The sequence below is a fragment of the Pogoniulus pusillus genome, chromosome 8 (assembly GCF_015220805.1).
Source record: "Pogoniulus pusillus isolate bPogPus1 chromosome 8, bPogPus1.pri, whole genome shotgun sequence".
NCBI classification, from domain to species: Eukaryota; Metazoa; Chordata; class Aves; order Piciformes; family Lybiidae; genus Pogoniulus; species Pogoniulus pusillus.
The window spans coordinates 8,399,663-8,412,937 of NC_087271.1; positions in this window are offsets into that span (position 1 = coordinate 8,399,663).

Here is a 13,275-nt window from a genome sequence, read left to right on the forward strand (position 1 = left end):
GAATGTTGAAAAGCAGCCTACATAAAATCAAGGAAGTTTGTTAAAAGTAAATTGAAAGCAACAGCCGAAGGGGGAAGTGACCTGTGTTAGAATTTCTGAGTATTATCTATCAAAGCCAATAGCAGGACCTCTGAAAGACTAGCAAAGCACCATATGAGAGTAAAGAGTAGTATTTAAGAGGCACTCCTGGGAAAAAAGCCACCAAAAAACAACTGTGTTCAGATGAAGAAAACAGAAAATAGCAAAACCTCTGGCAAGCTAAATCTAAAACTGTAAAAGGCAGGTCAAAAGCATTTGAAGGAAAATGCTGGTAATGGTATAAAACCTCACTCTAAAATCTGTTCCAAAGACATCAGAAGCAGGAAGCCTGCTGTTGTAGACTTTGTAGTGCCAATAAATGGTCATGCTTTAAAGACAGAAGGATACCACAAAGGTAGGGACAGAGATTGTTTGCTTATGCAGGTACTACGCACGAGTCCTACAGGGGAGTCCTTTATACCATGCAAACCTTAGGGAGTTTTTGGAAGGGTGTGTGGAAATGTTGAGCCTGTATTTCAAAAACACCTTCTTCACTAGTGAACACAAGTCTTCACTAATGCTCCTTAAAGAAATTAAGTGTCTAGGTTCTAATTTAAATTTCTCAGAGACTCAAATATAGTTGATAGAACCAATAACAATTTATAGGATGCCTTTACCTCTTCTCCCTTCTTTCTCAAAAGAAAAGGAATGAGGTGTAGAGAGAGAGAGAGGAAAGGTATGCAGACCCCAGTAAATAATCTCACTGCAATTTGGAAGTTAAAGCAAGAAAAGTTTAACAATAAAAACAGGGTTTATGAGGTAGGGAAGGGAAAACAAAACACAAAATATGTCAATATACAACCAGATTTGTTAGCAATGGGTTTTCACAGAATCACAGAATCAACCAGGTTGGAAGAGACCTCCAAGATCATCCAGGCCAACCTAGCACCCAGCCCTAGCCAGTCAGCTAAACCATGGCACTAAGTGCCTCATCCACTCTTTCCTTGAACACTCCCAGGGACGGTGACTCCACCACCTCCCTGGGCAGCCCATTCCAATGCCAATCACTCTCTCTGACAACAACTTCCTCCTAACATCCAGACTAGACCTCTCCCAACACAACTTGAGACTGTGCCCCCTTGTTCTATTGCTGGTTGCCTGGCAGAAGAGACCAACCCCCACCTGGCTACAACCTTCCTTCAAGTTGTAGACAGCAATGAGGTCTGCCCTGAGCCTCCTCTTCTCCAAGCTAAACACCCCCAGCTCCCTCAGCCTCCCCTCATAGGGTTTGTGTTCCATCAGCCTCCCCTCATAGGGTTTGTGTTCCAGGCCCGTCACCAGCTTCATCACCCTTCTCTGGACAGGTTCCAGTATCTCAACATCTCTCTTGAATTGAAGGACCCAGAACTGGACACAGTACTCAAGGTGTGGCCTGACCAGTGCTGAGTACAGGGGAAGAATAACCTCCCTTGTCCTACTGGCCACACTGTTCCTGATCCAGGCCAGGATGCCATTGGCTCTCTTGGTCCCCTGGGCACACTGCTGGCTTATCTTCAGCTACTATCCACCAGTACCCCCAGGTCCCTTTCTTCCTGACTGCTCTCCAGCCACTCTGTCCCCAGCCTGTAGCGCTGCGTGAGGTTGTGTTTTGTCCACCATGTGGTATCACAGTATCACAGTATCACAGTATCACCAAGGTTGGAAGAGACCTCACAGATCATCAAGTCCAACCCTTTACCACAGTGCCCAAGGCTAGACCATGGCACCAAGTGCCACATCCAACCTTGCCTTGAACTGCCCCAGGGACAACGACTCCACCACCTCCCCGGGCAGCCCATTCCAGTGTCCAATGACTCTCTCAGTGAAGAACTTTCTCCTCACCTCGAGCCGAAATTTCCCCTGGCGCAGCCTGAGGCTGTGTCCTCTTGTTCTGGAGCTGGCCACCTGAGAGAAGAGAGCAACCTCCTCCTGGCCACAACCACCCTTCAGGTAGTTGTAGACAGCAATAAGGTCACCCCTGAGCCTCCTCTTCTCCAGGCTAAACAACCCCAGCTCCCTAAGCCTCTCCTCGTAGGGCTTGTGCTCGAGGCCTCTCACCAGCCTCGTCACCCTTCTCTGGACACGCTCAAGCATCTCAGTGTCCTTCCTAAACTGGGGGGCCCAGAACTGAACGCAGTACTCGAGGTGTGGTCTGACCAGTGCAGAGTACAGGGGCAGAATGACCTCCCTGCTCCTGCTGGCCACACCACTCCTGATGCAGGCCAGGATGCCATTGGCTCTCCTGGCCACCTGGGCACACTGCTGGCTCATGTTCAGGTGGGTATCAATCAGTACCCCCAGATCCCTCTCTGTCTGGCTGCTCTCCAGCCACTCCGACCCCAGCCTGTATCTCTGCATGGGGTTGTTGTGGCCAAAGTGCAGCACCCTGCACTTTGAGCTATTGAACCCCATCCCATTGGCCTCTGCCCATCTGTACAGGCGGTCAAGGTCCCGCTGCAGAGCCCTTCTGCCCTCCAGCTCAGTCACATCTGCCCCCAGCTTAGTGTCATCTGCAAACTTGCTGATGACTGACTCGATGCCCTCATCCAGATCATCTATGAAGATGTTAAAGAGGATGGGGCCCAGCACTGATCCCTGAGGGACACCACTAGTGACAGCCGCCAGCTGGATGTGGCACCATTCACCGCCACTCTCTGGGTCCGGCCCTCCAGCCAGTTCCTAACCCAGCACAGAGTGTTACCATCCAAGCCGCGGGCTGACAGCTTAGCCAGCAGTTTGCTGTGGGGGACAGTGTCAAAGGCCTTGCTGGTGGTGATGATGGGCACTTGGTAAGACAGAGAGCATCAGGAAACAGGAATGGTGATGCAGCCAAAGAGGGACAAAAAAGAAGTCCCTCTGCTTTTATGGATCTTAGGAAGGGGGAGTGGGCTAACCTGCCTGGCTGCTCTCCAGCCACTCTGTCCCCAGCCTGTAGCACTGCTTGGGGTTGTTGTGGCCAAAGTGTAGAACCCTGCACTTGGCCTTGTTAAATCTCATCCCATTGGCCTCTGCCCACCCATGCAGCCTGTCGATGTCCCTCTGCAGAGCTCTTCTTCCCTCCAACAGATCAACACCTTCTCCTAGCTTGGTGTCATCTGCAAACTTACTGATGCTGGACTCAATCCCCTTATCCAGATCATCAATACAGATATTGAGCAGGATTGCTCAATGCATTTGTATAGAGTAATTTCGCATAACTCTTACAAAGCTGACTCGTGTTCTAATGAAAAGGGAGATGTTCTCTCTCGTACACATGCTGACATTTCTAAGTGTTAAGGAGGTTGACTGTGCAATTCTATATAACCTGAAGGCTGACAGCTAGAGAACTCTAAACCCTTATCAAGATTGCTGTGCAGGAAGGTGTGGCTATATAGAAAATCACTATGACCTTGTCTTCACAGAGGGAGTGATTTGCTATTGGAGTGGGCTGCCCAGGGAGGTGGTGGAGTCACCATCCCTGGAGGTGTTCAAGCAAAGCCTGGATGGGCACTTAGTACCATGGTCTAATTGATTGGCTAGGGCTGGGAGATAGGTTGGCCTGGATGGTTTTGGAGATCCTTTCCAATCTGGTTGATTCTATGATTCTGTGAAAAGTAGCCAACTGGGTCTATTTTACACCACCAACAGTAATTATTCAAACCCATGATTGTTCTAAATTTTAAACTCAGTGTTTTAGTCCTTCTTCCATTTAGGATCCCAGGAACATTATTATTACAGTATTCTGTTTCCAATTCCTCCATGTGGTTTTGGTTTTTTTTTTTATGTTGTTATGTGCAGGAAACTTTTGCCATTTATGAAAACCAGAGTGTGAACACCAAAAGGGAGAACAACCTGAAAATTAGTCTCCTTCCAAATTGAAAACTGCCAAAATAAAAGTTAAAAGACATTTATCCAGACAAAGATCATGGAAATAACACAAAATAAGGTGTTTCTGATGCAGTAGTGGTAGTAATAATAATAACAGGAGCAATAATAATAATTTATATTTATAATTAATAATTATAAAGGTAAATAACACAGAACAGGAGATTCAAACAGTGAAGGTTAAAAGAGGGTTTTCACTAGCAGGCACTGGCAAGCATAGCATAGCCCAGACCAGCAGGAAGCCTAAAATGTGCTGTTTGGACAGAAATTAATACAGTTCATAATTATGACTCAGAACTTTTGCAGTTTGCTGAGCTGCATTCAAGATTCGGAACAAGGTGCATCAAAGTGGCCCTTTGTGACAGTTTGGGTGTTACCTCCCCCCCCCACTCTTATGAAGTCACCCAGACTAGACTCAGCCGAGCTGGAAATTAGGATGGAGCTTTGTATTTACAGCTTAGCACAATATATAAGCAGGTATTTACAGTATATACAGCTACAGACAGAAATATACAAGGTAAAAGGTAATACAGAAACACAACAGCCCTCCCAGAAACCAGTCCCCAGGAGGGGCTCTCAATCACCCTTCCACCTCCTTTCCACCTCTCTGCCTTATCCCAGACTTTGCCTTCTGTTCAAGGTGAGTTTGGAGAGTCGGCCGGGGGGGTTAGGAAGCAGACAGATTAGTACACGGACAGCAGATTAGAGAGAGAGAAGAGAGGCAGCCAGAGCCAGAGAGCAAGTCTCTTACCTATGTTTGTGTTCTTGTTCTTATACATCTCAGCAAGCTATGAGTGCAGTAGACATCACCATTGTTTCCTTTTCACTGCCTATCATCTAATTCTTCTCACCAAAATATCCCAGCTAGGCTCAAACTAGCAGATCCCTCAGAGCAGTTGCCGTTTTCCGTAACAAATACCCACACAGGAAAGTGCTTGACCAAACTGAAGGCTGCTGTGTTTTCCCAGACGCTGCCTTTACAAGCAGATGATCTCTTGGTGCAAGGTTTGCATGCAGCAAGGTCATTTTAAAGGAGCAGAAGCCGGATGTGGTCTAACAACATGTGATGGTTTGGGTATTTCCCACTCCCCCCCCACACACATACTTTGGAAATCACCCAGACTAGACTCAGCCAGCAATGGAAATGTGAATGAAGCTTCTATTTACAGCTGGCACAATATACAAGCAGATATTTACAGTATATACAGTTATAGGCAGAAATATACAAGGTAAAAGGTAATACAGAAACACAACAGCCCTCCCAGAAACCTGATTCCCCAGGAGGGGCTCTCAACCACCCCTTCAGCTTCCCCCTACCCCTCTCAACCTTACCACATTCCCAAGGAAGAATGGAGGTTTGGCCAGAGGTTAAAGAAGCAAAGGGGGGTAGCCCAAAATGGAGGGTGAGGTTAGAGAGTAAGATGTAGCTCAGCCAGCAGCCCCAGCAAGAGTGATGCCAAGAGTGTTATCTAATGGTTTTATTTCTTGTACCTATACTTCTCAGCAAGGTTGTGAGCAAAGTAGACATCACCATTGTTTTCCTTTCACAGCCTGTAATCTAGTTCTTCTCACCAGAACATTCTAGCTAGCTTCAAACTAGCACACAACAGCTGGCACTTTTGCTGCCTTCTGCCTGCTTGTCACAGGCAGTAGCATTTACGATACAACATGGGATTAGAAGCTGCCTTTGAGTCTATAAACATGTGCTTACCAACAATGCCTATAAACTCTGTGTTTGGTGTCACTGAAGTTCAGGTTCTTAGCTAGTCCTAAGTCAGTGCAGCTGATATGACTTCAGTGGTGTCACACTGATTTACACAGCTGAAGACCTAGACCTTAGCTGTGGGATCTGGGAATTTTAACCAGAGGAAAAAACTAAGAATTCAGTCAAGTTTGTCCTTCAGTAAGCCATAACTTCCTGAAATTGTGTTATGCTTCAGCCATTATGACTATAGAGCCACAAAACAAAAATGCAGTAAATTAGGAAATATTAAAATACTGCCTTAAGTGCATGAAGGGTACACAAAGGGTCTGTACTGCAAGTGGAGTTGTGCTGGGGAAAGTATAGGCTGGATGTTAGGAGGAAGTTCTTGCCAGAGAGAGTGATTGGCATTGGAATGGGCTGCCCAGGGAGGTGATGGAGGCACCATCCCTGGAGGTGTTCAAGAAAAGACTGGATGAGGCACTTAGTGCCATGGTCTAGTTGACTGGATAGGGCTGGGTGCTAGGTTGGACTGGATGATCTTGGAGGTCTCTTCCAACCTGGCTGATTCTGTGATTCTATGATTCTAAGTGAGGTTTGCCTAAACTTCTCTTGTGTTAGATGAAAAGAAGTATGGCCAGCAGGTGAAGGGAGCTGATCCTGCCTCTTTACTCTGGTCTGATGAGATCCCACCTGGAGTACTGCATCCAGTTCTGTAGTCCTCAACACAGGAAGGATATTTACCTGTTGGAGTGGGTCCAAAGGAGGGCTAGAAGAATTATCAGAGAAGTAGAACATCTCTTCTAAGGTGACAGGCTGAGAGTTGGGGTTGTTCAGCCTGGAGAAGAGAAGGCTCCAGGAGACCTTATAGCAGCCGTTCACTTCTTACAGGGGAGCTGTAAGAAGGATGGGGACAGACTTTCTACCAGGGCCTGTTGCAATACAACAGCAGGTAGCAGTCTTAAACTAAAAGAGGGAAGATTTATGCTGGATATAAGGAATTTTTTTTTCAGTGATGAAACATTGGCACAGGTTGTGCAGAGAGGTGGTGGAAGCCCCATCACTGGAAATATTCAAGGTCAGGTTGGACAGGACTCTGAGCAACCTGTACTAATTAAAGATGTCCCTGTTCACTGCAGGAAGGTTGGATTAGATGACCTTTACAGTTCCCTTCTGCCCAAAACCGTTTTAGAAGTCTGTAAATAGAGCTGTGGTAGAAGTTGTAACTCTGTATCACTAACAGTTCATCCTCCAGAAGGTATATTTGCTTCCTTCTCTTTGACACTGTTTCTGATACTGATCCTTATGAGGCTAGTCTGCACACAGATGCTGAGGTGAGGTTCTACTAGCATCTCTTGTGCAGAAAGTGCTTACCCTGCACTTTTTAAAGGCATCAGCTTCATCCTGGGAACAGACAAATCTGACTCCAGAACAAATGGAGGGAAGTAATACGCAAACTCTTCCAAGCAAGTAGCAATCAAATAAACAGAAATACACCAGTCGGTACAAATTAGCTAATTCTAAGGAGTCTCAGGTTGTGCTGGGGGAGGTATAGGTTGGATGTTAGGGGGAAGTTCTTCACAGAGAAAGTGATTTGCCATTGGAATGGGCTGTCCAGGGAGGTGGTGGAGTCATCATCCCTGGAGGTGTTCAAGAAAAGACTGGATGAGGCACTTAGTGCCATGGTCTGGTTGACTGGCTAGGGCTGGGTGCTAGGTTGGACTTGATGATTTTGGAAGTCTGTTCCAACCTGGTTTATTCTATGATTCTATGATGCTCTTCAGTCTTTCCATATAAGCCTGGCCACACTTCCTAATCTTTTCTTCCAGCCTTTCAGTTAGAAATTAAATGAAGATAGAACAGCATTCATTCTCCTACCATCATTTCTTTCAGCCTGTGTCACAACTGGTTAGATTGCAACTCTTCCAAACAGAAATTGTCTCTCACCATGTCTTTGCACTTTGCCTGGTAGAATGAAGCTTATGCCTGTGCTGCAATGCAAAGGAATAATATTGTATGATAATGTAGGAGAGGTGTTGACAGACACAGAGCTAACAGCACTAGAGGAGAATAACTGCATTTGTTGTAAGAGTACCTATTGTCAGTCAAAAAAAAGTAAACTTAATTTCTAGTATTTAGTGTTTATTATCTGGAAACTGCAGTAGAAAGATGATTTTCAGTGATAATTTTCCTCAAATAAGGACTACAGAATTTTTTGTACTGGCTTCACCAGCCTTTGGAGCCAGGTTTTGAGGGGGGGGGGGGGGGGGGGGGGGGGGGGAAAGCCCTCTGCAGAACAGGTGAAATAAATATTATTGGCATTTTACAATAAAATGGGAGTGCATTTTATAGGTGGCTAGCAGCTCGTAATTACCCTTAGTAAAACTAATCCTTTTCCTGTGCTTATTAAAATGTTTCATGTATCAGCAAGCCATGAAAAGAACTTACTACCAATCTCTTAACTTGCACTGAAACTGACAAATGTCCACTTGAGTCATAGTTCCCAGTGCCAGTCCTGTTTCTCTGCCTGCTATTAGAATTCAAAGCCTCTGAGGGAATTAAAACTAACACATTAGTTCCTAATTAAATCCAAAAGGGATGTGAAATGTAACCAAATAACTTTATAGTATTTCTTGGGAATATGGTCTCAGGAGGGAAGGAAAGGAGCAGAGGCTTTCAATTAATGAGTTTTCCCTTTCTAACATAGAAAGAATATCTGCAGTGTTCTTTTGCCCCCTTCTAAATTTCTTCAGGAGGAGCATTTGACTCTTTAAGCTTCCTCCTGCAAATACATTTTTAAAGTTGCTGCAGGTTTGTAATGATTTAGTAGGATAAAGAAGTGCAGTCATTACTATTGCAGTCCTTTTTTCCTTCAATTAGTATTTCTAATCACATTAGACATGTTTTCAGTATCCAGAGAGGATGCCTGGTCCCTACAGCTATCGTGAACCATTAAGTTTAATTAAAATTTACAAGTCTAATGTTGTTACATCTGCTAAAAGCATTAACTGCCATGTTAATTACCAAAATGTTAATGTTGCGTTAAAATATGAATGTTCCCTTTTGACAGTTCATCTGTGGTTTAATTATTTATTTTTGGTAGAATATCTTGGAAAGAAAGAACAAGGTATAAAAGCATAAATGCTGGCTGAAATAATAAGGCATAATGGGAAATCTTCATCTACATAGAAAACTTAATATTTTATAATGCCAACTCTTAGCAAAAAAAACTCATTTGTATCCTTTCTTGCTTCTAAAATAGATGTGTGCCACTTGTATCACATCTAAATTGTTCTTTACAACTGCAGCATATGCCTTATAGAATCATAGAATCAACCAGGTTGGAAGAGACCTCCAAGATCATCCAGTCCAGCCTAGCACCCAGCCCTAGCCTGTCAACTACACCATGGCACTAAGTGCCTCATCCACTCTTTGCTTGAAGACTTCCAGGGACGGTACCTCCACCACCTCCCTGGGTAGCCCATTCCAATGGGAAATCACTCTCTCTGTGACAAACTTCCTCCTAACATCCAGCCTATACTTCCCTTCTTTGTAGGGATATCTAATCCGTGGGACACAGTTCTGAAGTCCCAGCAACAAAATGTTGTTGTTGCAATAGAAAATTCCAGCAAAACAAGAGTGCAAGACTTGATATTAAAAACTTCTACTGGATTGCAGGTTTCCTCTTATGATTCATTTAGCAGATTCACAATGGAGGGTGGCTGGAACTCTGTCCTCAAGTTGCTGTACTCCATATTCCAAGAGTGTGTGATCAATGTGTAAGACTTTTTAAACCTCTAGAATTAACAGCAGGTGTAGCAAAGTATTTGCAGTGATTAATCTAACATTTCCTGATTTCAGCTGGAATACTGGTGACATTGCCAGGAAGTAGTTAGTGTGAGTCTATGGTTTGGATTGCTGCTGGAAACAGTGCTGATAACACAGGAATGTTTTAGTTATTGCTGGGCAGTCCTTGCACAGAGTAAAGGCCTTTTCTGCTCCTCATGCCACCCCACCAGTGAGAAGGCTGGGGATGCACAAGAAGTTGGGAAGAGACATTAAGCGGGACAGCTAACCCCAGCTAACCAAAGGGGAATCTCATATCATATCACATCATACCATATCATATCATATTGTATCATATCATATCATATCATATCATATCATATTGTATCATATATCACAGAATCAACCAGGTTGGAAGAGACCTCCAAGATCATCCAGTCCAACCTAGCACCCAGCCCTATCCAGTCATCTAGACCATGGCACTAAGTGCTTCATCCACTCTTTGCTTGAACACCTCCAGAGATGGTGACTCTACCACCTCCCTGGGCAGCCCATTCCAATGCCAATCACTCTCTCTGCCAACAACTTCCTCCTAACACCCAGCCTATACTTCCCTTAGCACAACTTGAGACTGTGTCCCCTTGTTCTGTTGCTGGTTGCCTGGCAGAAGAGACCAACCCCCACCTGGCTACAGCCTCCCTTCAGGTAGTTGTGGACAGCAATGAGGTCACCCCTGAGCCTCCTCTTCTCTAGGCTAAACAACCCCACCTCTCTCAGCCTCTCCTCACAGGGTTTGTGTTCCAGGCCCCTCACCAGCTTTGTTGCCCTTCTCTGGACACATTCCAGCACCTCAACATCTCTCTTGAATTGAGGAGCCCAGAACTGGACACAGTACTCAAAGTGTGGCCTGACCAGTGCTGAGTACAGGGCAAGAATAACCTCCCTTGTCCTACTGGCCACACTGTTCCTGATCCAGGCCAGGATGCCATTGGCTCTCTTGGCCACCTGGGCACACTGCTGCCTCATCTTCAGCTACTATCCACCAGTAGCCCAAGGTCCCTTTCTGCCTGGCTGCTCTCCAGCCACTCTGTCCCCAGGCTGTAGTGCTGCTTGGGGTTGCTGTGTCCAAAGTGCAGAACCCTGCACTTGGCCTTGTTAAATCTCATCCCATTGGCCTCTGCCCACCCATCCAGCCTGTCCAGGTCCCTCTGCAGGGCTCTCCTACCTTCCAACAGATCAACACCTGCTCCTAGCTTGGTGTCATCTGCAAACTTACTGTTGCAGGACTCAATCCCCTCATATCATACCATGCTCAGCATTTAGACCTGAGAAAAGAAGAAGAAAGGGGGTACATTCAGAGTTACAGTCTTTGTCTTCCCAAGTAACACATTATGGAGCCCTACTTCCCTGAAGGTGGCTGAGCACCTGCCTGCTGATAGCATGTAGAGAGTGGATTCCTTGTTTTACCCTGCTTGTGCATGCAGGTTTTGCTTTACCTATTAAACTGGTTTTATCTCAACCCACAGGCTGTCTCACTTCTACTCTTCTCACTCTTTCCCCCATCCCACTGGAAGGGAGTGAGCAAATGGTTGTGTGGTTACTTAGTTGCTGGCTGGTGTTAAAGCATGTTGTAAAGAAACCAGACATCTCTGGTTGAGGTAAAGCTGTCACTTGTTATACTTCATGGCAAGATACTCTTCTGTCATATTATTCTTAAAGGCATTGCCCTTGAAATGAATAAATGGGAAAGTTCTGACAACCAATGTTAAATATAATTGTTACATCTTTCTCTTACAGTTAGTACTTATTTTTATGGATGAACCTAACAGTCTGCCAAGTAATTTCTTAACATGATTGTAAGAAGGTGCTCTTACACTTCATGCCATAATCTATTCTCTTTATTTATTTACATGAGGAAACCTTAATTTTGCCTGTAGATCTTCTATGTTGCACGTCAGGTGCACATTCCTCACTCTGTACTCTCTTGAATGTTGAGGAGAGGCAGCTGTTTAGTGGCAAGTGCATAACTGGTTTTGTAGGGTGGGGGAGAATGTGCTTTTAGAAATCAAATGTCCAGTTCACAAATTTGGATTGTTCATTAGAATGATTTTTTTTTCCAATCCAAAATTTGATATTGCAGATGACTGTTGCAAGCTTCTTTACAGAATCTAGATCTGTAAGTTGTTTCTCAGACCATGCAAGTTGTCAGTGAACTGTCAGCTAGGAGGACAACATGTGTAGTGTAACACCTCTTGCTTTAGCACAGCCTACACTTTCCTCATGTCTGCATTTTCTCTCAGCTGAGTGGTGGAATTAGCTCATAAAAATGGGAGTTCTCATGTAATCTATTTAGAGCTCATCTTAGACACAGGTGTTATGCCATTCTAATTGGATTCTCCTAGCAGAGAGGTTACATTCAGTCATCTTTTAAAATTAACATTGTTAGGAATGTGCTGAACTAAAGCATCATTTGTCTTGCATAGAACTTGTCTCCATATCCACTTAGAGGTCCTTTAATAGAGGACTATCAAATGATCTGATCTGAAGCAGGAAGAAAACTCAAAGAGAAACAGAAAGAAGTTCTGAAAGTCTGGGAGGTTAGTCTGAGAGTTATCACAGTATCACCAAGGTTGGAAGAGACCTCATAGATCATCAAGTCCAACCCTTTACCACAGAGCTCAAGGCTAGACCATGGCACCAAGTGCCACGTCCCATCCTGCCTTGAACAGCTCCAGGGACGGCAACTCCACCACCTCCCCGGGCAGCCCATTCCAGTGTCCAATGACTCTCTCAGTGAAGAACTTTCTCCTCACCTCCAGCCTAAACTTCCCCTGGCACAGCCTGAGGCTGTGTCCTCTTGTTCTGGTGCTGGCCACCTGAGAGAAGAGAGCAACCTCCTCCTGGCTACAACCAAACCAAACCAAACCACTTTCAAAGTCAGTTTAAAATCATATATATATATCTAGCTATGTTCATGTGGACTTGAGTTCAACAGAACTAGTGATAAGACTTACTGTGGTACACTCTGATGCCAAGACTTTTAAAAAGACTTCTTCAGACAGCAAATATTTCCATTTAAAAATAGTAGTTGTTATTATTGTGAAGGACGTAGCCAGTTGCTAAAAAAATGTTTGCTACTAGAGTGCCAGAAGGCAATCTATCTCCTGGGCTTTGTTTGCTTGTATAGGTTTCATGGCCTGCAGCAATACTCCTTAAAGTCAAGTTTACAGAAACTTTTGTCTCCCTCGGGGAGATGAATACCTTCCAAAGCTCATTATTTATTTGGGAACATTCAAGCACTCTAGAAAAGACAAAGAAATCTTTTAAATCATTCATTTGCAGTTAATCTGATATTAGCTTTTGTGTTGCAGATCTCTTGACTACATAGCTTCATGTGAAGTTCTGTGTTGTCCCCCCTTTGGAGTCTTCCAGTTCTTACAGCATGGGAAAACTACTTCACTCCTTTTTTCCTGAGGGAAAATCGAAACGTTTTTTATTTGGTTGCTTGCTTGAATGTCGTTGTAAAGCAGAGTGTGAAAGAGGGCTGCTGTACAGCCACTCAAAGACAAGCAAGAAGCTTCCCTTTAAATTTCTGCAGTTACTATAACTCCTTTTATTTTGTGAAGTGTAAATTAACCCTACTGTAGCATGCCCACAAGAGTAGCCTTGGAAAAATGCTGCATTTCTCAGGCATTCTGATCAAGAGAATACAAGATCTTACTCAAGGATGTAGGACAGATTCACTCTGTGATGGATCAAGAACTGGCTGGATGGCAGAGCCCAGAGAGTGGTGGTGAATGGTGCCACATCCAGTTGGCAGCTGTCACTAGTGGTGTGCCCCAAGGATCAGTACTGGGCCCAGTCCT